We start from the raw sequence: 16,782 nt of genomic DNA, 5'->3' as shown, positions 1-16,782 counted from the left end.
CTTTCTCTCTCTAGGGTTCCAAACCCCTCCTAAACCCTAGATAAGGCCCCTAGCACCCTAAGGAAGCCCCGAGGCTCCCGGATTCCCGAGAAAAATAGTCTTTCGGTTTCGAAACGCTGCTCCAAATAAAGTTCCGGTTTTCGTTAAAATCCGCTGTAAGTGAGCTACGCTTACGTAATTTTTAATATAGCTTTCAAATAATTATAGGAATGTTATTAGGTCCTTAAAATAATTATTTGGGCTATTATTATGAGTTATATTGAGTTTTATTAACGCTTATATAATAATAATAATAATAATAATAATAATAATAATAATAATAATAGTCAGACTAATTAAATTGTCGCGGTTATCGTTAGACTAAACCCTAGTGGTATTGGTACTAGGTTTTATCGAAGGAAAATCGTTTTGAGAGTATCGAAGTGCTGTCCGAGTGCTGAGTCACCAACTTACAAGTGAGTGCATAGTCCCTTTCATGAACATGATTTTAATGCAAGTATTGATTGAAGTATTAATTATATGTTGATGTGCGAGTTAATTGATGTTGCCTGAAATACTTGTTCACGAACATACCTGATTATATTTGATAATTTAGGATAAAGAGTAGACCTAAATTAATTATGAGGAATATTGGGTAGTATTTTCTTACGAGTACAAGTGAGTTATACTCAGAGAATAGAAATTTAGTATATGTCATTCATCCGGGAGCATGGATTAGACACAGTCATTGTCCTTAGTCCGAGAGTATGGATTAACACGTAGTCAGTTGTCCTTAGTCCAGGAGTATGGATTAAGACATAGTCATCCGTCCTTAGTCCGGGAGTATGGATTAAGATATAGTCATCCGTCCCTAGTCCGAGAGTATGGATTAGTTATAATTCTTTGTCATTAATTCGAGAGTATGGATTAGACATTCATCCCTAGTCCGAAAGTATGGATTAGGTAAAGTCGTTCATTTCTGATCCAGGAGTATGGATTAGGTAAAACGACTAATCTTAGGTCCGAGAGTATGGATAGTCTCGTTGTGAGGATCGACGGGGTGGGATAAGAGTTGTTTATATATATGGTGAAATTGTATATTCTGTGAGTTTTAAACTATATATATGATATAACATTATGGGATTGAAATCCCTATGTACTCACCAGGTTTCCCAACCTGACCCACTCAGTTTATTTATATCACAGGTGTTGATATCAAGTCACATTACACTGAGAGATTAAAGAGATGTAGATCACTAGTGTAAATAAATGTAAGTTTCGTTTATGCTTATGTTCCTGTATTGACAATGACATCCCAAACATTTTAAAATGAATAAAATACGTTTCTTCGAAAATGTTTTGATAACGTATTTATCGCGTTTTTCTGGGAACAAATTCCGCAACATTTTTATGAAAAGAAGTACTCTGATTTTTATAAAGCATAAACAAAATCGGTCTTTTCTGGCCGTGAAAAATGGGGATGTCACAAAAATCGGGGACGTTACAAGTTGGTATCAGAGCCATGGTTTGAGCAAATTGGAAGAACCCTCGTGTAATTCCATACACAAACTAAGAATTTGATTAATTAATAAATCTTTTCATAAAAATAATAATACAAAAAGGAAAGAATGCAATGCATAAAGTCAGCCAAAGCTCGGAAAGGAAAGTGATTTCCAAAATATCCATATTTGCTTATATGCATGAAAATTTAGAAATGCAAGCTAGTATTTAGGCTATGGATCTTTTAAAAAATTGCCAGGCAGAATAGCCTGATACATAAGATGTGTTATACCTTAGGGAATTGCTTGATTGCCTGATTGGGCGCTATTGCGCAACTCTCGTTTAAGTCCAACTGTTGTAGTGTCAGATCTTTCAGTCAACAGACTGTTTGATTTTAGTGGCATGCAATTGTATTCGTCCGGTAATTACATAATATTGATAGAATTTATTCCTCATCTAATAAATTAAAGTGGAAAGGAATCCTAGAAGGATAGTCTAGGAAGTGTAATATATAATTGATAGAACATATATTCGTAAAGTAGGGCATCGGTAAAGATACAAAGCCCTAGTGGTGTTTAGGAAAACCTGATGTATGTGCTCAGGGGACACATACATATATGTTTTCTACATAGTGTTGGAAGTGACTTGGAAACTACGAGACATTTTTTGGGACAAGTATGAGTAGGTGTGAAACGTAGTAGACGCCTATACTACCCGAAACACATGACTCACACTTGGATCAGGAAGAGTCACAAAGTTGCTAAGGCACTGGTAGATAAGAAGATAGTATGCCTAACACTATGAATTCGTTTCATTTCCATCATTACTTGTCATATGGTTTTGTCTAGGATAGTGACTCTAAGTTCGAGCCCAAGTGGCCACAAAGGATCGAGTTAGGACAAAGTATATTCGTGTAAGAGAATTGGCTCCAAGAAACCAGTCTGACATAGTGTCGACTTTAGTCATAATATTTAAGAGGGAAGTGATCAAGGTGATCGACAGAAGATTTACACCCTTCACAATCAACAGCTAGAATTGCTACTTTCCATGAGGTGGTTGTACCACATTAGATAATGAAAGAAGGTTCCTTCTGTTTTAAAGTGTTTGACTAGTAGAGACAAGAGTCTAGTTAGTTATAAATCCTAGTGTCATGAAATCGACGGTCATTAGGATGTGACTGTTTAGTTAGTCACTGTAACATGGTTGTATGTGGACGTTGTAGGAGCAAAGAAGGAAGGATCTAATTACCAGTACGAGAAAGATAAGATAGATGAGGGATGTCTTAGGTGTTAGTTCGTTAGTAACCGTTTGTAATAAAAGGTTATCAGAATATATGGTGAAAAATTTTGTTTATATTAACATAATGTCAACTACACACCACGAAGCAGGTGGCCTTAATATTAGCTTAGAAAAGGGCAAGGTTCGACTATACACACATGCATCCGCAATCATGTTTCCGCATTATACTTTGATGTAAATGAATATTTTAATAAATAAAAATGAGAAATTTGGGTTGAAAATCAAGACGTTACAAGCTGAACCTTCTCCACAAAAAGCATACATGTAATGTCCCAAAAATTATAAGGTAAAATTTTCATTTTTAGTTCAACATAAACACGATTTAATCATTTCAATCATTCAAAAGTATATCAAGGTAAAATAGTTATCAGAGTACAAATCCCAAAATCATATGACACAGAAAATATGGGCGGATACGATGCGATCAAGCCGAGCCCCTTCCCTTTCGAACTGGAAGTATCTGAAACATAAACTGAAAACTATAAACACAAAGCTTAGTGGGCTCCCCCAAAAAATACTCCATACCATAAATATATAACAATCAAAGCATAAGTGGGTCTATTTCAACCCCTTCGGTCTCTTTCAACTAGTACTACGTCTACTTCAACACCTTTGGTCTCTTTCAACTTATAACAGTCGGGATCCAGGTATTTACATTTTTTACCACTAGTATGAAAGTTTGTTATAAAATTGGTCCCTTTGTATGCTGGGCATACTAAGGGATACGCGGGGCGTACATGACTGAAGACCAAAACCCTAATATTCGGGCTTGAGACCTTTATAAACGTCCTTAAGTCTTTTGGACCAAACCCTAATCAGCCTCTATAGCCTCATTTCGTCCCTTAACCTCATATTTCTTTGTGAGTGTGATTCTTGAGCTTAGAAAGTGTGTTGGTGGCCATTTTAGAGAGCATTCAAGAAGGAGAAGGTGGTGATCAAGCCTTGGGTGTCATTGAGCTTCTAGATTCTGTATCAAGTTCATCTTCAAGAACTATTGGAGGCATATAGTCATGACCTTGTCATATCTTTTGATTGTTTGAGCTAGGGTTTTGTTATGGAGTCCCTTTTTAGCTTTTGAACATTCTCTTGTGAGTTGAGCAACTCCATAGATTAGGATTGCTAGATCTAAGCTCCTTGAGCATTTTTTATGCATAAAGGTGCCATCTTGAAGGTTTTTTTTGACTCCATGCATAAGTTAGAGGTCTTAAATGAGGTCTTAATGGGAAGAATGAAGTGTTAGGGTCACTCATGACATGCAAGGGCATAAAGTTGCCAACTTTATGCCCTAGGACATCTTAATGGACTCAGATCTAAAGTTTCACATTGAAATCCCAAGTATTAAGCACTTAATGGTCAATTGATGCATGTCCTGCTTGTATGTCGTCCGTAATATTGTGTACATAGAAGGTACAACTTAAGGTTCTGGTACGCAGGGTGTACGCACTCCAGTTGGGTCTGGGCTTTGTGTGGGATTGTAAGCTTATTGGGCCTTATTCAGTTTTAGCCCTGGTCCCATTTTGAGTTTTGGGTTGATATTCTTATTTGGGCAATAGTTGTTTTGGTTGGGCCTTATTGGGCCATGTGGTCCATTAATGACTTTTATGTTCCTGTATTGACAATGACATCCCAAACGTTTTAAAATGAATAAAATACATTTCTTCGAAAATGTTTTGATAACGTATTTATCGCGTTTTTCTGGGAACAAATTCCGCAACATTTTTATGAAAAGAAGTACTCTGATTTTTATAAAGCATAAACAAAATCGGTCTTTTCTGGCCGTGAAAAATGGGGATGTCACAAAAATCGGGGACGTTACAAGTTGGTATCAGAGCCATGGTTTGAGCAAATTGGAAGAACCCTCGTGTAATTCCATACACAAACTAAGAATTTGATTAATTAATAAATCTTTTCATAAAAATAATAATACAAAAAGGAAAGAATGCAATGCATAAAGTCAGCCAAAGCTCGGAAAGGAAAGTGATTTCCAAAATATCCATATTTGCTTATATGCATGAAAATTTAGAAATGCAAGCTAGTATTTAGGCTATGGATCTTTTAAAAAATTGCCTGGCAGAATAGCCTGATACATAAGATGTGTTATAGCTTAGGGAATTGCTTGATTGCCTGATTGGGCGCTATTGCGCAACTCTCGTTTAAGTCCAACTGTTGTAGTGTCGGATCTTTCAGTCAACAGACTGTTTGATTTTAGTGGCATGCAATTGTATTCGTCCGGTAATTACATAATATTGATAGAATTTATTCCTCATCTAATAAATTAAAGTGGAAAGGAATCCTAGAAGGATAGTCTAGGAAGTGTAATATATAATTGATAGAACATATATTCGTAAAGTAGGGCATCGGTAAAGATACAAAGCCCTAGTGGTGTTTAGGGAAACCTGATGTATGTGCTCAGGGGACACATACATATATGTTTTCTACATAGTGTTGGAAGTGACTTGGAAACTACGAGACAATTTTTGGGACAAGTATGAGTAGGTGTGAAACGTAGTAGACGCCTATACTACCCGAAACACATGACTCACACTTGGATCAGGAAGAGTCACAAAGTTGCTAAGGCACTGGTAGATAGGAAGATAGTATGCCTAACACTATGAATTCGTTTCATTTCCATCATTACTTGTCATATGGTTTTGTCTAGGATAGTGACTCTAAGTTCGAGCCCAAGTGGCCACAAAGGATCGAGTTAGGACAAAGTATATTCGTGTAAGAGAATTGGCTCCAAGAAACCAGTCTGACATAGTGTCGACTTTAGTCATAATATTTAAGAGGGAAGTGATCAAGGTGATCGACAGAAGATTTACACCCTTCACAATCAACAGCTAGAATTGCTACTTTCCATGAGGTGGTTGTACCACATTAGATAATGAAAGAAGGTTCCTTCTGTTTTAAAGTGTTTGACTAGTAGAGACAAGAGTCTAGTTAGTTATAAATCCTAGTGTCATGAAATCGACGGTCATTAGGATGTGACTGTTTAGTTAGTCACTGTAACATGGTTGTATGTGGACGTTGTAGGAGCAAAGAAGGAAGGATCTAATTACCAGTACGAGAAAGATAAGATAGATGAGGGATGTCTTAGGTGTTAGTTCGTTAGTAACCGTTTGTAATAAAAGGTTATCAGAATATATGGTGAAAAATTTTGTTTATATTAACATAATGTCAACTACACACCACGAAGCAGGTGGCCTTAATATTAGCTTAGAAAAGGGCAAGGTTCGACTATACACACATGCATCCGCAATCATGTTTCCGCATTATACTTTGATGTAAATGAATATTTTAATAAATAAAAATGAGAAATTTGGGTTGAAAATCAAGACGTTACAAGCTGAACCTTCTCCACAAAAAGCATACATGTAATGTCCCAAAAATTATAAGGTAAAATTTTCATTTTTAGTTCAACATAAACACGATTTAATCATTTCAATCATTCAAAAGTATATCAAGGTAAAATAGTTATCAGAGTACAAATCCCAAAATCATATGACACAGAAAATATGGGCGGATACGATGCGATCAAGCCGAGCCCCTTCCCTTTCGAACTGGAAGTATCTGAAACATAAACTGAAAACTATAAACACAAAGCTTAGTGGGCTCCCCCAAAAAATACTCCATACCATAAATATATAACAATCAAAGCATAAGTGGGTCTATTTCAACCCCTTCGGTCTCTTTCAACTAGTACTACGTCTACTTCAACACCTTTGGTCTCTTTCAACTTATAACAGTCGGGATCCAGGTATTTACATTTTTTACCATTAGTATGAAAGTTTGTTATAAAATTGGTCCCTTTGTATGCTGGGCATACTAAGGGATACGCGGGGCGTACATGACTGAAGACCAAAACCCTAATATTCGGGCTTGAGACCTTTATAAACGTCCTTAAGTCTTTTGGACCAAACCCTAATCAGCCTCTATAGCCTCATTTCGTCCCTTAACCTCATATTTCTTTGTGAGTGTGATTCTTGAGCTTAGAAAGTGTGTTGGTGGCCATTTTAGAGAGCATTCAAGAAGGAGAAGGTGGTGATCAAGCCTTGGGTGTCATTGAGCTTATAGATTCTGTATCAAGTTCATCTTCAAGAACTATTGGAGGCATATAGTCATGACCTTGTCATATCTTTTGATTGTTTGAGCTAGGGTTTTATTATGGAGTCCCTTTTTAGCTTTTGAACATTCTCTTGTGAGTTGAGCAACTCCATAGATTAGGATTGCTAGATCTAAGCTCCTTGAGCATTTTTTATGCATAAAGGTGCCATCTTGAAGGTTTTTTTGACTCCATGCATAAGTTAGAGGTCTTAAATGAGGTCTTAATGGGAAGAATGAAGTGTTAGGGTCACTCATGACATGCAAGGGCATAAAGTTGCCAACTTTATGCCCTAGGACATCTTAATGGACTCAGATCTAAAGTTTCACATTGAAATCCCAAGTATTAAGCACTTAATGGTCAATTGATGCATGTCCTGCTTGTATGTCGTCCGTAATATTGTGTACATAGAAGGTACAACTTAAGGTTCTGGTACGCAGGGTGTACGCACTCCAGTTGGGTCTGGGCTTTGTGTGGGATTGTAAGCTTATTGGGCCTTATTCAGTTTTAGCCCTGGTCCCATTTTGAGTTTTGGGTTGATATTCTTATTTGGGCAATAGTTGTTTTGGTTGGGCCTTATTGGGCCATGTGGTCCATTAATGACTTTTATCTTGGATCTTAGGCCCATTAGCAAAGGGAAGAATTTTGGGCCACTATGGAAGGACTTAGGCTTAGGTGTTTAGACTCTTTTATTAGGTTGTGTTATAATCCTAATTTAGGGTTAATTCTATCATTGTTCAGTGTGTGGTTTCAGACTGTTAGGCGAGCAGCTTTTGTGTTCAGCGGATTGAGGTGGGTCTTCTCGCTACACTTATGGGTTGAAGGCACCAAGGCTGGCCCATTAATTGTTATAAGATGATTAGTAATGGAGCATGTAATTGTTTGTTATTTGATCTATATGTGGACTTATGTGAAGACCATGGGAGGAGCCCATGGCACTTGGCAAGACCATAGGAGGAGCCCATGGCTCAGGGATACAAGACCATGGGGGTAGCCCATGGCATTCCAAATGAAAACCATGGAGGGAGTCCATGGCAAACTTATATGTATGTGTGCATGACATTATATGATTATATGTTTCGTGTGGTTTGGAAAACTCACTGAGCGTGTGCTTACAGTTTTGTTGGATGTTTCAGATACTTCTAGTTCGAAGGGCAAGGGACCGACTTAATGGCATGACATGCATTCTCCAATATTTTCACATTTAGTTTTGATACTCTGACCTTTTAAAACACTATGTTCATCTAATGGAAATTTTAGAAACAATTGTGGTTGGTATTTATTATTATAAAAGTTAAAATTTTCTGTAAAATTTAGGCTGTTACACAACCGGTATTGGGTATATTTCAACCCCTTCGGTCTCTTTCAACTGGTACTAAGTATATTTCAACCCCGTCGGTCTCTTTCAACCGGTATTGGGTCTATTTCACCCCCTACAACTAGCATATAATAAAAATAGTAAGAGTCACATAGACATCAAGCATATACATGCATAACATTTAACTGTCACAAAGACAATCATCATCCTACAAACATAATCTAATGGGGTTGCATTGGTGCCTTGGACCCACAAGTACAGTGAAGGAAACTCACCTGAAGCACAAGATCGAGTAACATTCAGCTCAAAACCGTATCGAACACAACTAACTGCTCTCCTGACAAATAATGGTGCTTAACACCTCTTAGCAATCCATACAAGGTAAACCATAAGTCTACCTTCTAAAAGTAGAATTTGACTAAAAGTCAAACGGTCAAAGTCAAAGTCAACAGCCCAATGTCAACTCATCCCTCCTCACATCGTGACCAATCCTCGGTCATGTCGTGAGATCTCACTTGGTCCGATTACAAATCATCTCGACTCAGCTCAATCAACTCGGACATGAAAAGTCACATGAGCTGACCTCACATTATGAAAGAGAGGAATATGATACATACCCGTAGTGTCATAGGATTCTGCTCCCCTTTCCTGCAGAAGCACTTACAATGGAACCTAAGCCGTCCCAACGACTAAACATGGGAAATTTGCCATGATATGACCAGACTGATGACAATGATGACACAATTCTACATCCAGGGTGCATTCTTGACGAAGGTGGACCTTCCATCCACACCTGCCTCATTTGGACTTGTCGTGCACACGCTCATGTGTTCCTTCACCTTGCGCACAAATGTCGTGGTCCCTCAGGCCTCCAACACTAGACATGGCAACATCAAACTTCTTAGATGTTTCTATCAAAGTTGGATCATGAGTCCGCTTCCTCTTTCCTAGTTACCTCTCGTAACCAAGCTCCTACTCCCGAGTCACCTTAACCACCTCCATCAACTGTCTGAACAACAGAAATCCAATCCTCAAACCTGGCGATAAGCCTGCCAGTGACATGACCAGTAATGTCAGGTAACTCCTCATGTAAAATTCGTGAAACCTCAGTAGCAATCCAATCATGGAATCGATCCATGGGAAGGCATGATTCATATCCCACCTTCGATCCCTCATGACAAGAGCTAGTAATTGGATCCTCCTCCCCGAAAGATTCTAGGGCTCCACAAACCCTGAGCTCCTGATGGGTCCCCAACTGTCCTGCTACAAACTCGGCCCAAAAATCCTCGAGACGATCATCCAAGAGTTCCATGATCCCTTTCCTGATGGTACCAAATATCACAGGATTCTGCTCCAAAAAGCAACGGTACACATGATCATAACATACCCAAATAAGCCTTATACCACTGGCTTCCTAGATTCTCTATGACTCTCCTCAATTCGTGTATGGATCCTGTGCTTTCAGTAGCACGGTCCAAATACTACCTTCCACACCTATTCATACTTTCCTCAAAAATTATCCAGAATCTTCCAAGTCACCTTCTCAAACTGATACTCCAAATACCTGCTAAACAGCGCAATTAGCCCACTAAGCACTTCTTAGGCTCTCTTAGGTTCCCGACTTCACCCTGACATTATTTGTTGAAGAAATCCCATTAATGTCATCTAAATACTTCACGAATACAATCAGATGCAACAAAACTTAGAAAATCCTTCGAGTAAAACTCTCAATCCTACAATGGTTAGACTCATACGAAAGCTATGCAATAGGTCCAAATCAATCACTCTGAGATTATTTAACCCGTGCAGCATGTCACTTATCATATTCACTCGATAGTTAACTCACACAATCAAGATTCCCACCAGACACAAAGCAAGCAACATTCATGCGGTAACACTCCAAGCCATAGACAAATCAAAGGACTTCTCAAGCTCACTAGCTACTAATGTCTTCGTTGTACTATCATACTTCCTAGGTTCTCCTAGGATTCCTCACCCCAAGCTACCATCAGTTGTTGAATATCCCATACTAATGTTAGTTAACTACTTCATGAATACAATTGCATGCACCAAAGCTTAGAGAATCATTCGACTAAAAGACTCAACCCAATAATGGTTAGACTCATACGAGAGCTACGCCATAAGGCCAAATAAATCAGTCTGAGATTATCTAACCTATGCATCATGTAATTTAACATATTCATGAAATAATTAGCTCATATCAGTGTGATTCCCACAAAGCACGAAGCAAACAACATCCGGGTATCGAAAAGTCTAACCAGCGTACCAACTAATCAAGTCATTCTATCCAATCATCTGAAATCCATACTAGCATGCAATTCTAAATCACAAATAACATGCATACAAAGGCATCACTCCTAACATGAAATCTTGAGCAGATCCTTAGCCCTAATCTAGCATGCAGATCTCATATCATATAATATAACAAACATCAAACCTATAACATGTATGGATATTTTGGGAAATATTTACTTTAGCTCGGATGATTGCGTGTATCTCACCCCTTTCTTAGAAAACCTTTTTAGAAAATCATTTTCGTTTAAAAGATTTTAAAAATCCTCAGTTTGAGTTCAGACACACCCAAGAGTATGTCTGAATCCCTCAAACCAAGGCTCTGATACCAACTTGTAACGTCCAAAAATTATAAGGTAAAAATTCCATTTTTAGTTCAAGCATAAACACTATTTAATCATTTCAATAATTCAAAAGTATATCAAGGTAAAATAGTTATCAGAGTACAAATCTCAAAATCACATGATGCGGAAAACATGGGCGGATATGGTGAGATCAAGTCAGGCCCTTCCATTTCAAGCTGGAAGTACCAGTAATATAAACTGAAAACTGTAAGCACAACACTTAGTGAGCTCCCCCAAAAATAACCCATACCATAGATACATAACAATCAAAGCATAACTAGGCCTATTTCAATCCTTTCGGTCTCTTTCAACCGGTATTGGGTCTATTTCAACCCATTCGGTCTCTTTTAACTAGTACTGGGTATATTTGAAGCCCTTTAGTCTCTTTCAACCAGTATTGGGTATATTTCAACCCCTTCAATCTCTTTAAACTGGTATTGGGTCTATTTCACCCCTATAGCTAGCAAATAATCATAACAGTAAGAGTCACAAAGACATCAAGCATATATATGCATAACAAGTAATTGTCACGAAGACAATCATCATCATCCTACAAACATAATATAGTGGGTCAGCATTGGTGCATTCGACTCATGAGTACAGTGAAGGAAAATCACCTGAATCACAAGGCCGAGTAACACTCAACTCAAAATTGTGTCGACCACATCAAACTGCTCTCGTGATAAATAATGGTGCTTAACACATCCTGACAATCTACACAAGGTAAACCTTAAGTCTTCTATCTAAAAGTAGAATTTGACCAGAAGTAAACGGTCAAAGTCAAAGTCAACAGCCCAATGTCAACTCATCCTAACTCAACTCAGTAAACTCAGACATGAAAAGTCACAGGAGGATACCTCACGTCTTGAGAGCCTCCTCCCACTCCATGAGCTCTAATAAGCTAACAAGAAACGAGGTCATTCAACCCTCACATCGTGAGACCTCCATGTCTTATGTCGTGAGAACAGTCTGAAGCCAAAAGTCCAACTTTTAAGTCCTTAATCCATTAAGCCTTGAACTCTAACTTTCCAGAAGGTCTTATAACTCCATAATGCACTGGAAAGTCGATGCTTTTAAGACATATGTCCAATACATGTCTAGATCTCATTTGTGTTAATAGTTGAAGAAAAGACATCCAACTTTCATGCAAGGTTCCAAAACTCAACCATTCCCTAGATCTGAACTCCATATTACTCTTAAGACCATAATAACACATAAAGTTGCCAACTTTATGGTTTCCATTCATCAAACTTGGACAATCAAGAGGAAAAGTGGGAAAAACCTAGATCTAGCCTCATAGAACAATAAAAGGAGGAATCTTTGATACCTAAAATGATCCAGAAACAATGTAGATGTTGATGATGATTCCTTGCAAGCCTCAACTCAATATCACCTTCTTATTCTTCTTCTCTCCTTCTTCCAAACAATGAAAAGCTCCAAAATGACCAAAGATCAAGCAAGAATGAAGACTATGGTTTTTCTAGAGGTGAAGAGGGTTTGGGGCTGATAAGAAACCCTAAAATGAGTTTAGAGATGCTTAAATATAAAGGAAACCCTAATATAATCATGGGCTTGGGCTACACCAGCTCTCACGTCGTGAGCGCCTTGTCTCAAGTCGTGAGATCAGTCCCGAACAAAAGTTTTCATGCAACTCATCTCACTTCGTGAACCTCCTATATCACGTCGTGAGGCTTCTTTTCTTCCAAAATCCAACTTTTTGACTCCTTGAAACCCTAATTCGAATCATCCTGGAAAACAGGTGTTACAATCCAAAATGTGTTGAGCTCTCAACCTGTCTCTCCCACACAAGGTTCCTTCCGGGAATGATTTAATGCCCCCAAATACATTCTCAATATCAACTACAAGGGGAGGTTCTAAAATGTAACACCTGATTCCCAGTATGCATTTAGTTTAAGCATTTTTGTATTTCCTCTGGGACTTGACGAGTTAGTGGCCCAACTCATCGAGTAGGGTCGCGATCCACAGTCATTTTAAGTGACCTACTCGACAACTCGGGAGACTGACTCGGCGAGTAGGTGTTGTTTGAGGGAAACCCTAAACCTGAGGGTTTGCACCCTATTTAAAAGTCTTATTGCAGCCTCCATTGTCCCTTATGCTCCCAGAACACTTCTTATCAAAACCCTAGCCACTTTGAGTGCTCTAAGGCCATTTTTGGTGCTTTTGGGTGGTTGTGAAGCTTGGAAGGAAGGAGGAAGCTTGGGAATTTGATTTAGGGCTTGTAGATCCAGAGATCTTATTCTATTTTCAGCTCAATCAAGGTAAATGCCCCCTGTTTTGGTCTATCATGTGGTTGTTCATCTTTAGGGCTTAGATTTTGGGTGCATTTTGGGCTTTCTAAGCCATGTTCGGATTTGTGATGGGATTCATGGAGTTCTACCTCCAGATCTGAGTCATTGGAGGGGTCTCATGGCATAAAGGTGCCAACTTTATGGCCATGAGAGCCCCATGCACATTGTAGAGCACCTTTTATGGATTTTTGAGCCAAAACCCCATGCATGTGCACCAAGTTTGGAACTTTATGTATAAAATGGACATTAGGAGGCCAGAACTATGGTTTTGAGGTGTTAACACCCATTTAAATCAACTGTATAGTATTGGTCAAGGATGGACTCACCGAGTTGTTCTTGGGACTCAGCGAGTCAAGGCGTAATGACCACCGAATCCATTCTACGAATGGACCAGATGTTAGGGAAGGGAGTCCCGTAGATGTTTAGACGCAAAAAAGGACCTGAGAACCATGGAACTCGATGAGTGTATGAACAGACTCGGAGAGTCCAAATCAATCTCCCAATGTTTGAAGATGAACTCGACGAGTTGTTCATACAACTCGGCGAGTCAAGGGCAGGACTTGTTTATAGGATGGTAATGAACTCGACAAGTTGTTCATACAACTCGGCAAGTCGGATGACGGCTCATTCGGAGTTATTTTAGAAGGAAAACTCATCGAGTCGTTGCCAAACTCGATGAGTTAAGGCGTGAAGAAGGCCAAATGAAAGGATAGGGACTCGACGAGTTGGCGGCCAAAGTCAGCAAGTCGGTTCAACTGGAAGTTGACTTTGACTTTGACTTGGTCAGGGGTAAAATAGTCATTTTACCCTAAGAGTAGTTATCGGTGTCTGAGTAAGTGTTTTATGGATTTACAGCCAGAGGACCAACGGAGCAGCAGTCAGACAACTGCAGATCAGCTTTTCAGTAGTCAGTCTTGTAAGGTGAGTTACCTTCCAGTAGCGGTGGGTCTACGGTCACAATGACGACCCACCAGTAGGAGTTGTATGTTAGATGATCGTCTTTATGATATCATATAGGTTTGCTACTACCTGATATGTTGTATGTTGACATGATATGTTATATGTGATAGTAGTAGAGTACGGTTGTTAGGACCGAAGGGTAGGTCAGGCACCCCAGATATGTCTGACAGTATGTGATGATATGTTTATATGTTGGCACGATATGTTATATGTGATAGTGGTAGTAGGAGGGGAATAGTCCCAAGTTCGGTTGTTAGGACCGAAGGGTAGTTCGGACACCCCAGATATGTCTGATAGAATGCTTATGTTATGATATATGTGATAGTAGCAGTAGGGGTGGAATAGACCCTGAGGGTCGGTTGTTAGGACCGACGGGTAGGTCATCACCCCAGAATGGCTTTACACGGATAGGTCAGCACCCCAAAATGGCTTGACATGGGTAGGTCGGCACCCTAGAATAGCCGTACCGGGTAGGTCGGGCACCCCAGAATTGCCTGGCAGTATGTATGCTATATGATTGTATGGTATGTGGTACGATGGGGGAACTTACTAAGTTTGTGCTTACAGTTTATAGTTTTGGTTTTAGGTACCTCTTCAGCGAAGGGGAAGGAGTTGGCGCGGTAGCAGCACATCATACACACACGCATTGGTTTTCCGCACTTGAGATATTCTGGGATTGTACTCTGACATGTTACTATTTTATGATTTGGGTTTTCAGACATGATATATTGATCTATGAAATGATATATTTTTACGAAATTTTCTTATGGATGTTTTTATAATCAGTTAAACAAAAATGAAATTTTTGGACTCGAAATTTAGGATGTTACAAGTTGGTATCAGAGCCCTAGTTTGAGGTATTCGGACACACCCTCGGGGGTGTCTGGACTTAAATCGAGGGATTAAAAGCTTTTTACAAGAAAATGGTTTTCTAAAAGATAAGTTAACGGAGTTTTGAGAAAGAACGAAGTGTGTGATGTGCGCGACCGGCCGAGCTCAACTAAGTATTCCCCAAAGTACCCATACAAGTTTATGTTATGTTTATCAACTTCAGTAGAACAACATGCTAGAATAGGACTAAGGATATAGGAAGGACGCCTTATGTGCCTGTTATATGTGATTTTGAGTTGCACGATAGTGTTGATTAGACAAAGATAGGATAGCCTGCTTAGGTTATGCCCGATTACATGAGCTTATATCGCATGCTAGTACATATTCCTGTTATGTGGATAGAATTGCTTGAGCTTGTTTCCTTTTGTCTGAATGCTGCTTGCTTTGTGCTACGTGGGACTCGAAGTAATGGGAGCTAGCTATTTGGTGGGCACGTTAGGTCACATGAAATCAGGGTTGAATAATCTTAGAGTGTTGGATTTGACCCTATTGTGTAGCTCTTGTCTGAGTCCTAACCGTTGTAGGGATAAGTCTCTTACTCGAAGGATTATCCGAGCCTCGTGGCATGTGACTGTATCCATATGGCGGCTAATTGGCATTACAAAGAGGCCTTCGGCAGCTAAGGACTGGTTTGGGTGGATTTAAAGGTACCCTAGGGCGTGTGTGCTAGATTTCGGTGGTAGCTGGGACACTTACCTCCCATTGGCTGAATTCTCCTACAACAACAGCTATCACGCGAGTATCGATCGTCCTCCCTTTGAGATGTTATATGGGAGGAAGTGCAGGACCCCGATATGTTGGGGTGAGGTTGGCCAGAGGGTCATGAGGAGCACCGAAGTGGTGCTCAAGACGACTGAAAGGATTCGGCAGGCTCCAGAGCGTCGTTCAAACTTGGAGTTCCAGGTCGGGGATATGGTTCTCCTGAAGGTGTCGCCTTGGAAAGGCATCATCCGATTTAGGAAGCGGGGCAAGTTGGGCCCCAGCTACATTGGACCTTTCAGTGTTATGGCCCGGGTGGGCAAGGTAACATATAGGCTGGATCTACCAGCCGAGCTCAGTCAGATTCATAGCACCTTTCACGTCTCCCAGTTGCGTAAATGTTTGGTGGACGATTCGGCAGTGGTGCCTTTAGAGGATATTCAGGTTGATGACAGCCTAAACTACATCGAGCGGCCAGTGGCAATCCTTGACAAGAACTCGAAGGATTTGAGGAAAAAGAAGGTGGAGCTGGTAAAGGTGCAGTGGCAGCACCGCAAGGGCTCAGAATGGACTTGGGAGCCGGAGGACGAGATGGGGGAACATTACCCCAAGCTTTTTCAGGATCGAGCAGCAGACTTCGAGGAAGAAGTCTAAGGCTATGTTTGGCGTACAAGCTGAAAAGCTAGCTGTTAGCTGAAAAGCTAGCTGATAGCTGAAAAGCTAACTGTTAAATAAAAAGCTAGCTGATAGGTGAAAAGCTAGATGATAAAAAATAACGTTTGGTAAAACTAGTTGAAAAGCTAGTTGAAATATATAAAATTACATAAAAGGACATGTAGGAGTATGTGTTTCTATAATTAATTAAGGGGTGTATTTGGAAAATTTTAAAAAAGCTCCTAAAAAGCTAGTCTAAGTAGCTTTTCAAAAAGCTAGCTTAAAAGTTACTTTTTGGCTTACCAAACACGAAAACATAAAAAAGCTCGAAAAATAAGCTAGCTTATAAGCTAGCTGTGGCGCGCCAAACACAGCCTAAAATAAGTGGGGGAGATTTGTAACACCTGACTCCCG

Source organism: Lactuca sativa, chromosome 9 (assembly GCF_002870075.4).
Source record: "Lactuca sativa cultivar Salinas chromosome 9, Lsat_Salinas_v11, whole genome shotgun sequence".
In the NCBI taxonomy this organism is placed as follows: domain Eukaryota; kingdom Viridiplantae; phylum Streptophyta; class Magnoliopsida; order Asterales; family Asteraceae; genus Lactuca; species Lactuca sativa.
The sequence above is the reverse complement of the archived record's forward strand: the minus strand, read 5'-3'. Positions refer to the sequence as shown.